This window comes from Nicotiana attenuata, unplaced genomic scaffold (genome assembly GCF_001879085.1).
Source record: "Nicotiana attenuata strain UT unplaced genomic scaffold, NIATTr2, whole genome shotgun sequence".
Taxonomy (NCBI): Eukaryota; Viridiplantae; Streptophyta; class Magnoliopsida; order Solanales; family Solanaceae; genus Nicotiana; species Nicotiana attenuata.
This window is the reverse complement of record NW_017673601.1, coordinates 75,693-82,281: the sequence shown is the minus strand read 5'-3', so window position 1 is coordinate 82,281 and position 6,589 is coordinate 75,693.

Below are 6,589 nucleotides of genomic sequence, written 5' to 3'. Positions count from 1 at the left end.
TTTTTCTATATATGCAAATGTCATATCACATATGAACAAATCTTCATATATCGACACTAGCTAATTTCCTGAGCAATTAAAGCAAAAATTAGCTAATTACAAATGAGAAAAGCATGTTGACACGGCATCCTAAATTATTTATCGCAAGCATTCTAATCTTGTCCGTTTTTAAAGTTTGATATTATTTTAAAACCTGAGTCAACAACGTACGAGATAAAGCCTTTTTGAGATATCGCTAATTTTTTCAACATAATATATGATCCATACTAATAAGATTATAATCTAGTTATTTTGGAGATTATGATTTTCTTTTACAATTTTTCCGTCTCTATCAATCATAGTTAAATATCCTAATCTACCAAGAAATATTCAAACTCCTCTAAATTGACCTCAATAAAAATCTAATGTTGATTAAGATTTAAGACTTTGATCATTTCGTCGATAAAGGCCTATCAATAGTATACCATGAATGGTTCAGCGCTTCCTTAAAAAGTGTCCAAATGCCAAGATTTGAAAGAATATTAACTTAATGAGGAACAAAAAAAGATTAGCTTAGACGAAATTATTTTTGTTTTATCTTTTGGGCATTGAGCATGCTTGCTTTATCCTAATTGAGGTAGGACGTGCTATTTATGAGCAGCAATTTTGTGACAAGTTGTTTCACAATAATAATCAATCCCTCGTATGACTTGTGTTTTGTTATATACCTTAAAAAAATTGTTATTAATTATCATTTTTTTTCTTTTTGTTTTCGTTTCAATAGATGATTGGTTTTTACATTTTTGTATATAAAGTTATTTATTGTAAAATATTAATTCAATATTATTTCTAAATATCTAAATTGCCAATAGATTTATTTTCTCGATTTATATTATTTGACCGTCTCTAAAAAATCATGATAAAAGTATTTTGTATCTCGTATTAGGTCATGCAAATAATAATTATTTTCACAAAATATTTCTAGAAAAGTTATCAAAAAATTACAATAAGGCATTTGAAGACTTCTATGAGGCGGGATTTGTTTATTAAGTTATCTAAAGAGATAAGCATTCATAGAAACTGTTTGACTCAAAAGATATTGGAACATTTTTGAACAAATCAATCAAAGAGAATGAAGGGGTAAATCTTAGTCAAACCTAATAACCTCCAGATCCATAAGTGAATCAGAAAATAATGCATAAGATGAAATAGGGGTGATCAATCTTATTGATATTGTTCATTTCCTCATTCATTAATCGATGAAGATCATTGATCTTTGTCTTCCATGCGAAGGCTCCTTTTTCTAGGAAAATTACAGAGTAGAGATAAAAGAGAGAAAAAAGCCCCCTCATTCATGAAAGACTCCTCCCCTATATATAGTTATGGAATCCTCACTATAGGTTGATACACTTGTGCACCACGTCCGCTTTTGTCGTTCCCTGAGTATCGTTCCTTGCCATGGCTGGTGTTGTGAATACGGGTTTTTGGTGCAAACCATGCCGTCTTCCACTATCTCGTTGCTTGGACGGGATCTCGGTTAGGCCGAATGCAGCGGTCAGATTTTGACCAATACCGTTAGTCCCTCCGTCTACCGGGGTCGTCTCTTGTCGAGCCTGGTAGGCGGATCATGGTTGTTACATATCTAAGAGAAATCTGACTACCTACCCCTTGGGTATGGTCTTTAGATTCTAGCAATGTGACGGCGTCTTTTCGATATCCTCGAACCATTTGGTCGTTTCGGAACCTGAACATTGTTTGTCTTGAAGTGTTGTTTATGGTTACCTGCCATTATGACACACGTTCCTAGGGGGTTGAACCGTTTCATGCCTTATCAACCTCAATTGGCGACTCTTGGATTTCGTGCTCAGAAAATTTATGTCCCTTATAAATAAGACTGCACCATTCGATTTGACACATTCTTTGCCTTTGCTTAAGAAAATTTTGCGAATCCTCTTTCCTCTCGATACTTCGGATTCTCGATTTCCTTTAGTTGGCCGGGAATTTTCGTCTTTCCTTTTCTTTGTCCTCTTGCTTTATTAAATTGATTCAAATGGCTAGCGATTCTTCTCGCTCTGACCTTTCTGCCCCAACCCCGGCGCCGAAAAATGATGTTCTGGCCACTGGAGGAGCAGAAGTGGTAGAAGATGAGGAGGTCCCATCGGTGGCTGAGATCTTTCCTCGCCCTGGAAAAGCGTGGAGCGATTTTCACATCCCCGCCGGGGAGGAGCCGGAACCTGCTCTGTCCGTCATAACTAAGGAGGGAATCGCAGAATTGAAGGCCAAGTGGGGGATCCCTCGCCATGTTGAAATACTGCCGGCGGTGGGGGATGACATAGTCCACTTTGACCGCCCAGGGTATTGCGCGTTCTATGCCTACCCTTTTATTGTCGGATACACGCTTCCTCTCCCTCTCTTGGTAGTAGATTTCTGCTGCTTTTACGAGGTATGCCCAGTGCAGCTTTTGCCGTACCTATATAAATTGTTCCTCATGCTGCTTAAATTTGCGGAGCTTGCTGGTCGTGAGATCACTTTGGGGCATATGCTCAATATTTTCGCCCCTCAACTCATTCGTGGCACGATGATTCATATGCGCCACCAAGGGTCTAAGAGTATGGTGGTGAAGATGGACGATAGAGCTAATCGTCGCTTCTACGAGAATTACTTTTATGTGCGGACTGAACACCTTGTGGCAGATCCTACGGGGTTCCCTGAGAAATGGAACTTCGCCCGTAAGTTTCTATGCCTTTTGTCGGAATAATATTTGACCGCTCTTTTTTCTTTTTTTTTATTTGGGTAATACTAAACTGTGTTTTTACAGCCGCAAAGCTACCTCCTGCACCTGTTGATGGTATCCGCGAGTGGGTGAGCGCCATCCTTCCTCATACGGCGGGTGTCCGTACATGGTCGTCTTTCTATGAGAAATATGGACGCAAGCCCCTTACTGGTGAGTAATATTGTCTTTGTTCGCTATTCTTTCTCCTTCTCTTTTTACTTGGTTTCTTATGTGATGTTTATCGATGCCAGGAAGAGTGCAGAGAGCGAGGGCTCCTCCATTAGCTTTTCGTCAACCTACCTCGTTCATTCGTCCTGCTTCGGCATCTACTGCCCAACCTTCATCGAGGGTCGCTTCAGTCGAATCTACGGCTACGGTCGTACACGCGGAGGTCACCCCTCGACCTGAGAGGTCAGCCCCTGTCACCTCCCTAGTAAGGGAATCTTCCCGTGCCGAGGAAAGGGAGGAGTCAACAAAGAGGCGGCGAGTGGAGTTCGAAACGGATCCTTCAGCTGTGATATATTTAGAGGAAGACCTTCCCTTGACGGGATCTGAGGCGGGAGTCGATGCCGTGCCGCCTACAGAGGCAGTGCCAGCTGCTGTGTCTGACCCGTCGACGGAAGTTCCTGCCGCTGTGATTAATCTACCACCGTCCGTGGCGGGGGGTCAGACTTCTGAGGCTGCTGCTATTACTTTGGACGGACCTTCGCCCTCGGTACCTGGTCGTGCTTCTTCCTCGGCCGTAGGAAGGGGAAAGGGTGTCGTGGTCGACGACTACGAATCCGAGTCTGATCTTGATCCTGATGATGTTAGGATGTTTGAAGAGGGTCTTACCCGTTCGGTGGTTCAGACGGGAGGGTCGTCCCGTATTCTAGAGATTCCGTCGGACATCAATCTTTTGGGAGATACGGAGGACCTGGTCCGCAGTTTGACCTCTTGTGCTCCGCCGCCGAGAGAGAGGCTCTTCGGAACGTTCCCGATATTGATTTGATGCACGAAGTGGCCGTTATGGGCTTTAGGGTACGTTTCCTTTTCCTTCTATGTTCCTTTCATTTTCTTGCCGGCCTGGCCTTAGCCTATTTTTTTTTGTTTTCTAGACGTACATGGCGGAGATTGAGAGTGCTCGCAGAGCAGATACTCGGGCCAAGATTTTCCTGACGATGCTGGGGAAATATCGGCGCTATCGCGATAAATTCCACGAGATGCACGAGCGGCTGAGGGCGAACCCTGATGCTCGATCCCTCGGCGAGGAGTTGGAGAAGAGGGACCAGCAACTGATGGAGGCTATCCGCAGGAGTAGTGTACTCGAGGAGAAACTTCGTGCCAAGGATGAAGAGCTTGAGCTGGGTAAAGGGGTTGCTGCAGAGTGTGAACATCTTCAGGAGAAGTTGAGGTCTATGCAATCAGAGATGGATCAGAACCTTATCAGGGTCGAGGCGATGAGCGCGGAGTGGATGGGAAAGTTGACCGAGTTGGAGATAAAAGTTGCCTGTTTGGAAAATATCGAGAGTGCTTGGTCATCGGCTTTGGCGAGGGCTGCGGCTTTAGAAAACACCATTCGCGTCCTCCAATCTGAGTACGAATCGGAGAGGGCGACGGCCACATTGAGGGAAGCGAGGCTTGAGGAGCGCATTGGCGAGATCGACCGAGAGGCATCGACCCTAGCAGACCGGATCGCTGCTCTTGAGGCCGAAAAGGAGCAACTGTTGGCTCAAGTCAAATCTTCCTCCGCCGCTGCTCCTCGTCATTTGCACGAGCTTTGGGTTCGTGTTGAAGCCCAGCGGGACATCTACAAGAGCTTGTGGGAGGCGGGCAAAGTTACTGAAGCCGCGTATGAAGGAGCACGGGCGAAGGCACGACAGGCTCGTGTAAACTGTGGATATGACTCTGCAACGCCGGAAGCTGATAAGGGTGTGGGTGATGAGGGAGGATCTCCTGGAGATGGTGTCGAGTGAAAGAATTGCAATATTTGTTTCTCTTCCCTTTTTTTTTATTATTGTTGTTTGTTGTTCTTTTCTTGGACTCCGTTAATTTTAGCTGTAGGTAGTTTGCGGTAGTTTGCGCAGTAGCTTTGTATGAAGAGGATTTTGCATTGTTACATACCTTCTGTACTCCTTTTCCTGTTTTGCTCTTCGTAATGTTGATGCAAAGTAGATTTTTGCATGCTGACCTCCCGCTTCTTAGGGGACTTCAAGGTCGCTCGGTTTGAGTGGAGCCTTGATGACGGCTTTAGCTGACGGGACGGCGCTTTTCACCTCGTATCGAGGTGCTAATCTATCAACGTCCGAATGGTATCGGATTCTCTTTCTAATAGCGGCCTTAGCCGTAGGGATTTTACTTTCTAGCTTATATCAAGGTATCATCCCGTCACGAGTCCCAGTTATTTTTGGCGATGGCTTTCGGTCTGAGGGGCATTATTTCGAATTCTTGTCGAAATGTTGATTCGTCATTTTTCGATCGAGGTCGAACTCTTCTTTTTGGTGGTGGCCCTTGGCCTTAAGGGTGTTATTTCGATCCTTCGCTGAAATATCAAAAAAGTCGAAATATTAACCCATCGTTGTTCGATCGAGGTCGAACTCTTCTTTTTGGTGGAGGCCCTTGGCCTTAAGGGTGTTATTTCGACCTTTCGTCGAAATATTAACCCGTCGTTGTTCGATCGAAGTCGAACTCGTATCTTTGTCGATGGCCTTAGCCATTGGGACGTTACTTTCGAGCTGGCGTTGAAGCAGTATCCCGTCGTAATTCGAGTGAAGTAGAACTCGTAATTTTGGCGGAGGCCCTTGGCCTTAAGGGTGTTATTTCGATCTTTTGTCGAAGTATTAACCCGTCGTTGTTCGATCGAAGTCGAACTCGTATCTTTGTCGATGGCCTTAGCCATTGGGACGTTACTTTCGAGCTGGCGTCGAAGCAGTATCCCGTCGTAATTCGAGTGAAGTCGAATTCGTATTTTTGGCGGAGGCCCTTGGCCTTAAAGGGTATTATTTCGATCTTTCGTCGAAATATTAACCCATCGTTGCTCGATCGAGGTCGAACTCTTCTTTTTGGCGGAGTCCCTTGGCATTAAGGGTGTTATTTCGATCTTTCGTCAAAATATTAACCCGTCGTTGTTCGATCGAGGTCGAACTCTTCTTTTTTGGCAGAGGCCCTTGGCCTTAAGGGTGTTATTTCGATCTTTCGTCGAAATATTAACCCATCGTTGTTCGATCGAAGTCGAACTCATATCTTTATCGATGGCCTTAACCATTGGGACGTTACTTTCGAGCTGGCGTCGAAGCAGTATCCCGTCGTAAGTATGGCGCTCTATTCTGTTTGTTGGAGTATCGTGGATGTTAGTTTTGTTCATACATTGGAGATTTGTTGGAGTATCGTGGATGATAGTTCCGTTCATACATTGGATATTTTGATTATATTCTTGTAGGAAACATGTGCTGACTTTGTATATACAATGGAGATTTGGCTATCTATACCCATTCCCTTCATTACTCGGCCCGGAGATCATGTCGATGGGCGGGGTGATGAAGAACACTTCGGACTTCGAGATGTCTCCCTTGCCGCCTCATCAAAAATCTCACCGAGAAAACCCGATTGGGACAAAACCCGGGTGAGGGAGAAAGAGTACGACTTAGGAGGGGCCTCCTTTTAGAAGTGGAAGTATTTGAGATGGGCACATTTTTCAAAAAACTCGGTTGTTTTCTTTCCGACGAACTGAGGGCCGTTGTCGCAGCTAATTTCTTTGGGAATGCCGAAGCGGCATATTATATTTTTCCATATGAACGCGATAGCTTCTTGCTCGCGTATTTGAGTGTGTGCACCTGCTTCCACCCATTTAGAAAAATA